This window comes from Cotesia typhae, unplaced genomic scaffold, assembly GCF_013202065.1.
Source record: "Cotesia typhae breed Kobodo isofemale line unplaced genomic scaffold, CoteBio_Ctyphae contig_43, whole genome shotgun sequence".
NCBI classification, from domain to species: domain Eukaryota; kingdom Metazoa; phylum Arthropoda; class Insecta; order Hymenoptera; family Braconidae; genus Cotesia; species Cotesia typhae.
In genome coordinates this window covers 4,446,093-4,457,554 of record NW_027423752.1, presented here as the reverse complement: position 1 = coordinate 4,457,554, position 11,462 = coordinate 4,446,093, and positions in this window count along the sequence as shown.

The window sequence follows — 11,462 nt, the reverse complement described above, 5'->3', positions numbered from 1 at the left end:
CATGAGATTCTAAAAGGATTACCGACTAGCACATGCTATGGGATGTAAAAAAATTAGTTAGGACTTCCTGCGACAAAAACACAATTCATACTTTTAAAATCCAATCTCATTGTGAGTTTTTATGGAAATTTATCTGTCGATCCAGTTATAAATTCAATTATCATACTTATAAGAAAATATAGGTTGTTATATGAAATGGCCATGTCACTTTGTAATAAAATATAACTGGAATTTCTTACGTGAAGAAATATGTACTTTAAGCGGATGACCAAAGATTAGGGATTTATGGTTATATATGAGACTTATCTAATGAACATGAAGAAGTTATTCTATGTGGAACTCCTGCTTCACTGTTATAATCCAGTAAATTCCAGTCAGAAAATTGTCGACTTGTAATTGCGTTTGAAAAATTATTATCTTAGAATAACTATAATCATATTGCTTATGGGTTCTGAAATTTATTGATGCGATCTTTATCGAAAATGAAATTGATCTCTAATATTTTTTATTTGCTATGAAGAATTCAGAAGATCAGTTTCAAGTCCTATCAATATTTTAATAAAATATAAATTTTCGTTTAATTAATAAAAACTTATAATCCCAATTTGAATTGGAGAACATGAATAATTTTTTTTCATTTATCAACAATATTTATTTAATTAAAAAAGTGCAAAATATTGGACCAAAAAGGATTCTTTATGAAGTTGCTGCTTGACTAGTAAAATCCAGTAAGCGCCATTGAAAAAAATTGCCGAGAACAATTTGCGTATTTTTTTGGAAAACGTTAATTTTTTTATGATTTATCACACCGTTCGTACATTCTGAAATTCACTGATGCAATTTTTATTAGAAACCGAAATTGTTTCTGTAATATTATTCGGATAAACTTTTACATAAGTCAATTAAAATTGTGTCAAAATTTGAAAATGGTTTCATTTATTTTCTAATTGACAAGGCTTATTTGAATTATGGATTTTAATGATTTCTTTTTACATTTTTAGATACTATTAATAACTAACGTAAAAATATTTTACAACATCGGATTGAACGGTATTCTCTGTGTATCTCCTGTGTTACCATTAGAATTTCATAACCTTATCCAAGAGAGAACTAACTTTCATCAGCGTTCAGAAAATCCCAAGCTTTTAATTATCAATTTGATTGTTTTTGCATTTTGAAAGTTATCATTGAAATTTTATGAATTATATTAATCAGTATTATTCATTTATAAGAAGAGATTTAAAATATATTTATTTGCAAAGCAAATAAAAGTTATAAAAAAAAATAAACCAAAAAACACGCTTTTATAAATAAACCAAACTAAAGGTAGAAAATAAATAATAATTTAAAAAAACTAAAAACACGCTTTTCATAAAAACCTTTTTATAATAAAATATATTTTTTCTTATTTACACTATTATTATTATTATAATGTTCATCAAAATTTTTAATAAAATTTTTAATTTAAATTTATTACAATTTATTTTCTATTTTTTAGCTCAGTTTTTTATAAAATGCGTGATTTTAGGTTTTTTTAAATTATTATTTATTTTGCACTGTAGCTTTGTCATATATAACTTCTTTGATTAATTTCTTCAAGTATTAATAATAGCGGTTAACAAAAAAGTGTTAGATGAGGGATTCTATGAGGGGTTCCAGCTAAACTATTAGAATCCAATAAGCATCACTAAAACAATTGGTCGCTACGGGTTGGGTAAGAGGGGAAGGGGGAACAAAGAACCTGGAAGTTGCCCGCTAAAATTTAGTCAGTCGTTCACCGGCCGTTACAAGTACAAGTGACTATTGTTGAGCTATTGTTGTAGTGAATGTGCCTTTATTCTTACAAGTGTCGTCTAGTCCGTTTATTGGAAAACTTGTATTAATTTAGTAAAGAGTGAATTACCATAAAATGTAAGTACAATTTTTGTCAATCTTTAAATTTATCATTTATCATCTACAAACATCATGTGCATTTTGAAATTCCCGAATGTTTAATGATTAATTATACTGACTTTGCATTATAATTAATTAATTACTAAATATTCGGAAATTTCAGAATGCACAAGAAGTGTGTAAATCTTTTCAATGGGATCCAATGTATTGTAATGGTAGAACAGGAACTTCACATAGAAATCTGCTCAATCCTATGTCTTGCAATTGTTTTATTGAGCATGCAGTCGATGAAACGTAATGATTGAAAATTAAGCGTATAATTTAAAAAATAAATGTGTTTTTACTAGCTCAAAAAATAAAAAAAAATAAAAAAAAAAAAAACAATAAAATTTTATTAATGAAAATTAATTTAGCAGACATTTAATAATTTTAAGAATTTAGATAACAAATAAATTATTGCAAAGAAAATTGAGAAAAAAAATCGACATTTAGAAATTTAAAAAAATGAAACGTAATTTTTTCAAGATAAATTTTTCGAACAAACTTGTTTGTTAAAAAAAATGGTAAAGTGACTGCTAAAACTTTAATGTCATATTGTATTCGAAAGTTGAGACGGATTAAAACAACACTACAACAAAAGATTTTTTGTTTAAGATTAAAGGAAATAATGAAATTATCTTTATTTTTCATGAACGTGGATATGAACGTTGCGTATACTCATTTTTAAGTTCGGTGTAAGTGTAATTAACTATTGAAAATATTTGATTATTTAAAAAATAAAAAGAAAAATTCTCAAAGACATTATTTATTACTCTTTTAACAGAGTCTACTAAAATCTAATAGGAAAACAGAAAGTCCATATAGAATCCTGTTCTATGTTAAGACTCAAAATTATTTTTGTAACGAAGCTTACTAGAATCTAATGGTGAAACAGGAGTTCCGTATAGAATCCTTTTCAATGCCATAAAGTAGTCATGAATAAATGACGGCACGATTATTTTAAATCCTCACTAGTAAAAGAGTAAAATCGCCAAAAATATTTTCGTCATAAAATTTACATCAATAAGTACTTATTGCGTGCTCAATAAAACAATTGCAAGACATAGGATTGAGTAGGTTTTTATGTGAAGTTCCTGTTCTACCATTACAATACAGTGGATTCCATTGAAAAGATTTACAAATTTCATGTGCATTTTGAAATTCTCAAATATTTAATGATTAATTAGTGTTTTATTAAACTTCTATCAAACTTATGAGCTCAGAGAGCTCAGAATGACACGAAAATTTATTTTTGAATTCGAAGAGCTCAAAAGCTTAGAACAGCTAACTCTATGAGCTCGGAGAGCTCGAAATAACATAATTTATATTCTGTGCTCGAAGAGCTCAAAAACGTTATAAGTGCAATTTTAAGCGCTGAGATATGGAATTAGCGGGAAGTTTCAGGGATGACCTTTAAGGTCAATCGTTTTCCAAATTTTTTTTATTGGAAAAATTATTGCAAAAAATGTTTTTGAAAACGTCATGTATAAAAAATTAGTAAGACTATGAGTGCAATTTTCAAAAAAATTTTTTTTTTGTTCTTATTTAATAAGCTAAGGAAATCCAAAATTATTGGATATATGCTAATTCTTGTATTATTATGAAGTTTTATTCAAGAGGTGCAATTTCCAATTTAAGATTGCTTTTAAATATTGATTGGAATTTTTTTATCATCATTTCAAAATCCGTCCTTAATGTGCTTTATCCTGGCTTCAAAATTCCTTCTAAGTAACAATCTTTTTTTATCTTTTGGAAAATTACCATTTCTTATTTTATACCGATTTTATTGTAAGTGCTAAGAATTCCAAAAAATTTTATTATTGTATTATTTATAAAAATTTTTTTTTGGTGTAACCCTAGAACTACAAACTTACTTTTTTTTTACATGCAAACTAGGGTAGAAGTATCGTTTGTGGCCACTGTACCTTTTATGGCTATTCATTATTCAAATAAACGATAGAAATGAATTTATATTAATAAACCATTACAAACTTAATTTGTTTTAATATAAATTTTTTAAAACTCAACAAAAATATGGTTATAATATTATATTTTGTTATGAATTAAATCAAATGTTCACTGGCCAAAAACGGTGCTAAGGTGGCCAAAAACAGTACTTCTACCCTATTTGTAAAATTTTGATTTTGTTTAGTACTAGATTCATACAAGGTTTTTAAATTTGCATCAGTGTTCGATAAAAACTTTTATTTGCATTTAATTTCTTGTGATGAATTCTATGTATAATTTAGTTTTGAAAGTAACTTTTGAAACAAGTAAAATTATTCGGTTATTGATTTTAATGAAATTTTATATGGTTTGCGTTTCTCACCGATAAAAACCAAAACAATACGTATACCAATGTTCCAATACAAAAAGATAAATTATATTTTCTATTTTATTCCGTTATATCTAAAAATAATTTCTACAATGAATGCAAGTCATAAACAAAAAAAAATGTTCTTGTATTTATTAAAAACTAATCGAAGAAACTTTTCAATTCATATCAAGTTTCTATAAAAATCGTTTTTTTAACTTCCCGCTAAGAAAATTGAAAATTTTCAAAAGTTGGGAAGTTATTGGTTTCACCCCTTTTTTCGAAAATCGAGTTTTCAACGGATGTTAACGTTTTGAGGTCCTAGCATACTTCCCCAAATGTTTCGCGATGATGCCTGTGTGTGTATCTATGCATGTATGTGTGTGCGTGTGCGTGTGTGTGTGTGGCCGTATGTAAACTTCTCGTAACTTTTGAACGTCTTGACAGATTTTATTGAGGTTGGCGTCATTCGAAAGGACTTGATCAAACTTAGATTCTGAATACAATTCGAACTGGTAGATTTTGAGAAATCAAAAAAACTGCAAAAAATTTTTTTTTCAAATGTTGTTTTTTTGAAATAACTTTTAAACGGCTCTACCAATCGATTTTAAAAACTAATCAGCTCCTAACATCAAAAAACCACGTTGATCGCCGCCAGCCCGGTCGAAATCGGTTCTTTCATTCAAAAGTTATTGCAGTTTGAAAATTTAAGGAATAGTATTTCAATAAACTTCTTTCAGATTTTTGAGCTCGAAGAGCTCAAAAACGCAATAAGAGAAATTTTGAGTGCTTAACTCTAGACTGGTGAACAAACGCGACCTAACGACTTTGGTCAAGTGAGGAGGGATTTGCCACAATGCTTTTTAGAGTGTACAGTGTTGCCAGTTCATACACGTTTGACAGGAAGAAACTAGAGGTGTTTTCGGCAGTAGCACCGCGGATAAAAAAGTACTTACGACTTTGGTCAAGCGATGAGGAAAGCCCCGCAAATTTTTTTAAGAAATTTTTTTCAGCAACTTAATATTTTCGAAGGTTTTGGGAAAAATTATTAATATATTCTAATATGTTCAAGGAACAAAGTCAAATTTTTTTGAATAATTTTAATAAATATTGAAGATGTAATAAAAACAATATAATTAAGCGGCGTCACGCTCATTTGCAGGGATGGCCTATAGGGTCAATCGTTTTTCTAATTTTTTTATTCAGTTTTTTACAAATAAATAAGAAATTTCATTTCCTTATGACATTAACGAATCGATTAACCCTAAAGGGAAACTGTATGGACCACGCAATTGATCAATAAAAATAAATGAGTCCCACTTTTTGAAATTCTAATTTTTAATGATATTAACGTAACAACAAAAATTTATTTAATATCTTTAAATTTATATGTAACTATTTTGAAACAGATGAAACTTGAGGTAGTTTTCCGATACCCAATTTTATTTATCGCTTCTTTTTTCACTCGCTAATGTTGTTTTTCTCATAAATTATTGTGTACTCCTCTTAATCGTTATCATTTATATTAACAGTATTATTTTATTAACTATATCTATGAAACGATTTGACTAAAAATTTCCATATCTGTTCAATAATTACAAATGTAGTAATCTATAAAATATTAGTTTATTTATGAAGATCTGATTGTTCAGCATTTACAGCAAAAGAAAAAATATTTACAATTTTCTTCCTGTATACCGCCTGTATGAAAAATGGTAATTAAATTGTAATCACTTCACGTTTGGAGAGATCAACGGATCTTGAATTCTAAGATTTGCTGCATTTAGAAATCCTTAGTAAGAGTACACAAATTCAAAATTTTCTGACACTATTCTTTTTGCACGTTATCTATTCTTGTGTTATATAAAAGTACATTCATACTTAAAGATTATGAGTTAATTATTAAGAGCCACTCTGCAAATATTAATTTAAAAACAAAGAAAGAGATTACCTTTGTAGAGAATGTGTTGAAGAGTGGCACATTCAAATAAGTGTAAATAAAATATTTTTCCCAAGAAAATAATTTCAATATCTTTACTATCTTTTTCTTGATTTTCACTCGCATATTCGACTACAATAATTGTTGTTAAATTTATTATAATTATATTGTTAATTTTACATTCCTAGATCAGATATAAAGTACATTTACTTTGGTAATTACCAAAGTCTTAAGACTTTTACTAAATACTGTATCATTTGTGATTCATATGTACTTTCTCTTCTCAACTAAACAAAATTTTAACATGTTTTTTTGTAGATTGATTTAAATCGCTCATGTTCGCGTACGTAAAATACCTTCCTCCGGATAATAATTGTGCAGTTGTTGCAACGTCACAAATTCGGAAGTTCAAATTAGACAAATTTGACAAGTTTAAACATTATAAGATAATTTCTGGAGACGTAACAAAAAAAGCGCTGATTCTTGCTATTAAAGGTAAGTTGTATTTTTATATCATACATTAATAATCATAATATCGATATTATATAATTGAAAGCACTATATTTAATAAAAATAATTACACTACATTACATTATATTTATTAACAATTACATTTTACAAATATTTGAGAAAAAACAAAAATGTAAAATTGTCTTAGGTCAATTTATTCTTTAAAATCGTATGAATACGAGTGATCATAAGTGTTAGATTTATTTCAAATCGATTAGCTTATTTACTCCAATATTTTAGTATACGAAAGTGCTTCACTAACCTTTAAAATTCTAGAATAATTTTTCAATTATCGTATAAAATACAAGCGATCCAGCCCGGTTTCGCACGGGTATTTAGGAAAAATTTCCAAATTATTCATAATAAAATATAGCCTATGTCACCCGGGGATAATGTAGCTTCCCAACGGTAAATAGTATATTACACCCCTTGGGAAGGAAAATAAAAAAAGCCTCAGATCACATGAAATTGTTGGCCGAGGCGAAGCCGAGGTCAACAAACATGTGATCTGAGGTTTTCTCTTTACTTCCTAAGGGTTGTATAATATTTTTTTGTCCGACGAAGGCGGAAAGCGGCAACTTTGTTTAGCACAGCGGGAATACATACTCATTTATTGATATAACTGACTCCATTTTCTGTAATCAATGATTTATTTTATCCTCAGTTAGAAAAATATATAAAAACAAAAAGTTCTCTATCCGAATTCTCTAATATTTTGATTAATTTTTATGAATTTTGTACATTCTACTGCAGATTTCATTTTATATCGATATCGAAATTTGTTAACAGACTCAAAAGAGGAACTTGATAGTATCGTATCATCTGGAAAAAGACATCCCATCCCTCCAGGATACTTACAAAAGTCTTGTACTGAAGAAAGTGATATTGAGAGTACACTACAGAAAGTCATTACTACTGATGCTAACAAAGTGAAATCTGTTCTGGAAAAAAATTGCTGTGAAGCAACAACAATTGCTGGTAAGTTCATTTATTTATAATAATTAATATTGATATTGATGACTATTTTTAAATGTTGATTCTATATTCAAATTGGAGTCATCAAATCACTTAAATTTAAATACACCAGTATTTGATACATTAAACTTCGATTGTTTAATTGATAATTCCGGCTTTAACAATCACTCATCGTATTCATTATTTTGATAAATGCAGTCTTCTTAGAGTAACAAGTCTAACATGAAAAAGTGTATTTTCAACAAAATTTACGCTAATGAGGAGCTTTTGTACACCAAAACAATTTAATTAAAAAAAAAAGAGTTTTGCAAGCATAATTGTAGTCGAATATTAGATGGAGATTTTTCAATCAAATTTCTAAAATTACTGTTAAGGTTGTTCGGACATCAATGGACTTTTCAAGATCAAAAGCTAATTTTTTTATATCTTATGAATTGCTATCTCATACGTCTAAATTAATTACTCTTTTTCTTTTATTAATTCAATGAGCCAATTTCTGTTTGAAATGATTCATATTTAAAGTATTCGAAAACATCAAAATAGTTTCTTTTTAATTGTACAATCTCAAAAATCAAAAACATGAATACATGCATAAAACTCAGAAAAATGATTAAGTCGGCAGATCATCACCGAATTTTTCTGTTACATACAAGTAGAAAGTTCTAGCCCTTTGAGATGAAAACTATCGGGTATATAAGTTTAAAAAGTTATTTGAAAAAATATTACTATTTAAATTTATATTTGAGATTGTGCAAAATTTATAGAACGGAATTGCACATACATACATACACACACGCACGTCCATTGCTAATCCATTTATTTTATTTTATGAAATTATACTCATTCTGGTGGTTTTATTTTTGCTTAAAGCACAATGCCGTCGAATCAGGAAAGAAGAGTGAATAAACAATATTTATTACCGTCTTATAAGCGTAATCGAGTAAGTAAGCGAACAACAGAGCGTTGGAGACTTGTCTTCCAAAATCTTTCGAACACTGCATAAATAAGAAAGAAAATCATAATCAATGTTTCTCCTCCACTGGAAATAATAGCAGTTTGGAACATTCGACAGATATTAATGAACAGCTACCCGACATAAATATTCATAAAAATATAAATCCCGAAGAAAACGATCAAGTCTCATCTACCGAAACTAGTGATTCTGAAAGTTCATTGGATGATTCTGACGGTTTTTCTGATGACAGCAATAATTATGTATACAGTACTGTTTCAAGCACTGATTCTGATTCTTCGTCAGATAGTGATAGCGATAGTTCATCACATTGTAACACTAACTCCTCATCTAATAATTCTCATTCTCAACGTAACTTTCATTCAACAAGATTTAATACAGATGATTTCCAAGGTAGTAAATTAATGTTTCCTGAAGCACAATTAACTGTGGCAGACGTTATGTTCATGATCACAGCATATTCGGTACAGAAAAATTTAACCAAAAGAGATGAAGATGATCTTATACAACTTATAAAAATATTAGCTGGCCCGGAATTCATGTCGTGGAATGCCTCTCAGCATGCACGTGCTAAAACATATAGTCCTCCAAAATCGAAAATAAATACACATTTTTTTGCCCAAATTGCAACGTTGTATTAATTTCACATAATAACGGTAAAAAAATGAAAGAAAAATCTGTAGAATGTACTAGTTGTGAAAGAAAATATAAGCTTAAATCAGAAAGTTCAAATCAATTTATTACTGTGGATTTAGATTATCAGCTCGAAAATCTTTTGCATAACAAAGATATTCAAAAGATTTATTACAATCATTGGATTTACGTGACAAAAATAAAGTCGATGGAGTAATTCATACTATTTACGACTGTCAATTGTATAAAGACGTTCAACTTTTGTCTCCACAAACATTGACATACAACGTCAACACAGACGGTGCACCACCTTTCAAGAGTTCAAATTGTAGTTTTTGGCCGATACAGTTGTGTATAAATGAACTTTCTCCTGAAATACGAAAGCAAAATATAATTCTTGGTGGTATGCTTTTATCTTCAACTGAGCCAGGTCCAGAGTTGATGAAAATTTATTTATCAAAATTTATCGATAATGCTGAAAAACTTATGATTGATGGAATTAATATTACTATGCATAATTCAAATGTAACGAAAAATTTTAAATTCCATTGCCTCTTAATATGTGTAGATTCAGTTGCTAGACCTGTTATGCAAAACCGATATCAGTACAGTGGTTATCACGGTTGCAGTTGGTGCTACGATCTTGGCGAGTACAATAGTTCAGCTGTTCGATATCCTATGACTGAAAACGATCCTATTTTGAGAACTCATAAAGATTATGTCAATGATGTAGAAAACGTAGAGAAACTAAATCGACCTATTAATGGTGTAAAAGGTCGCTCTGAGCTATTACGATTGCAGCACATAGATTGTATATGGAGTTTTCCTATAGATTATATGCATGGTGTTTTATTAGGTGTTACGCGGCAGTTATGGACTATTTGGACAACTCCGAGAACTTTATACTATTTAACGCCAGCTGATCGTAAAGAAATTAATAACCGATTTCTCCAAATAAAACGACCACATGAAATTCACAGATTAGTAAGGCCTATCAAAACTATGGCAAAATGGAAAGCGTCTGAGTGGGAATCATGGTTACTGTTTGATAGCTTACCCTGTTTGGTTGGAATTTTAAAAAAGAATGTTTCGATTCATATTGCTTATTTGTTTCAAGCATATTCACATTATTATCTGGTAATATTACTGAAAGAAAATTGATAGAATGTGAGTTAGATTTGTTGCAATTTGTTGGAGAATGTGAACAGTTTTACGGAAAATCTGTAATGACATTTAATTTACATTCAATGTATCATATAGGGCAATCAGTACGACAAAGTGGACCACTCTGCTCCAGTAATACGTTCATTTTTGAAAATGAAATCTTTTATTACAAAAAAGAAATTAATGCTGCTTACGGTGTTTCTCAACAAATTGTTACTTCATCCCTAAAAAGAAATCATATTCGGCGCAATATTAATAATGGTACTGAGTCAGCAATGTGTCGTGAATATTGTAGAAAATTATTTCTTCCACAACAGTTAACAAATTTTGTACGAACAGATAATGGTGCAATGCTTACCGGTAAAGCAAATGAACCTAATGCAAGAATTTATAACCTAATTTGTGATCTTCACATTCCGGAAGTTCAGAGTAGCAAGATCTATGGCCGATGCATTCTCAAAAAAAAATTCTTCGTAGTATAAAGTATACGCGTTCAAAAAAACTGATGATACGGTTATTCAGTTGAAATCCAAGAAAATAATTCAAATACATGACTTTGTTGTAATTAATAATACTTGCTATTTATACGGCCGAGAGCTTGTGACAACTCTTGCGGAATTTCGCACAACTCGATTGAATCATATCTTGGAAGTAGTTGATATGCAAGGTGATGAAGTATTTATTAATGCTAACGATTTAGAAAGTAAGGTAGTATTTTTTTCCACTGGAAATAAAACCTATGTTTCATTTTTGCCTGATCATTTGGGAATTTAAGTAAAGTTAAGAAATTCTTTTTGTTTTAGTGTCATATATATATATATATACTAAATGTTAGCTCTTGATAATTTTCCAAATTTATGTCTCTTTAATTGTCTTCAAAAAGATCTGATAAGCTTTGTAGTATTATTACTTAATAAATTACTTTATTTTTCCATAATAAGTAATAAATTATTATTATTATTATTATTATTATTATTATTATTATTATTATTATTATTATTATTATTATTATTATTATTATT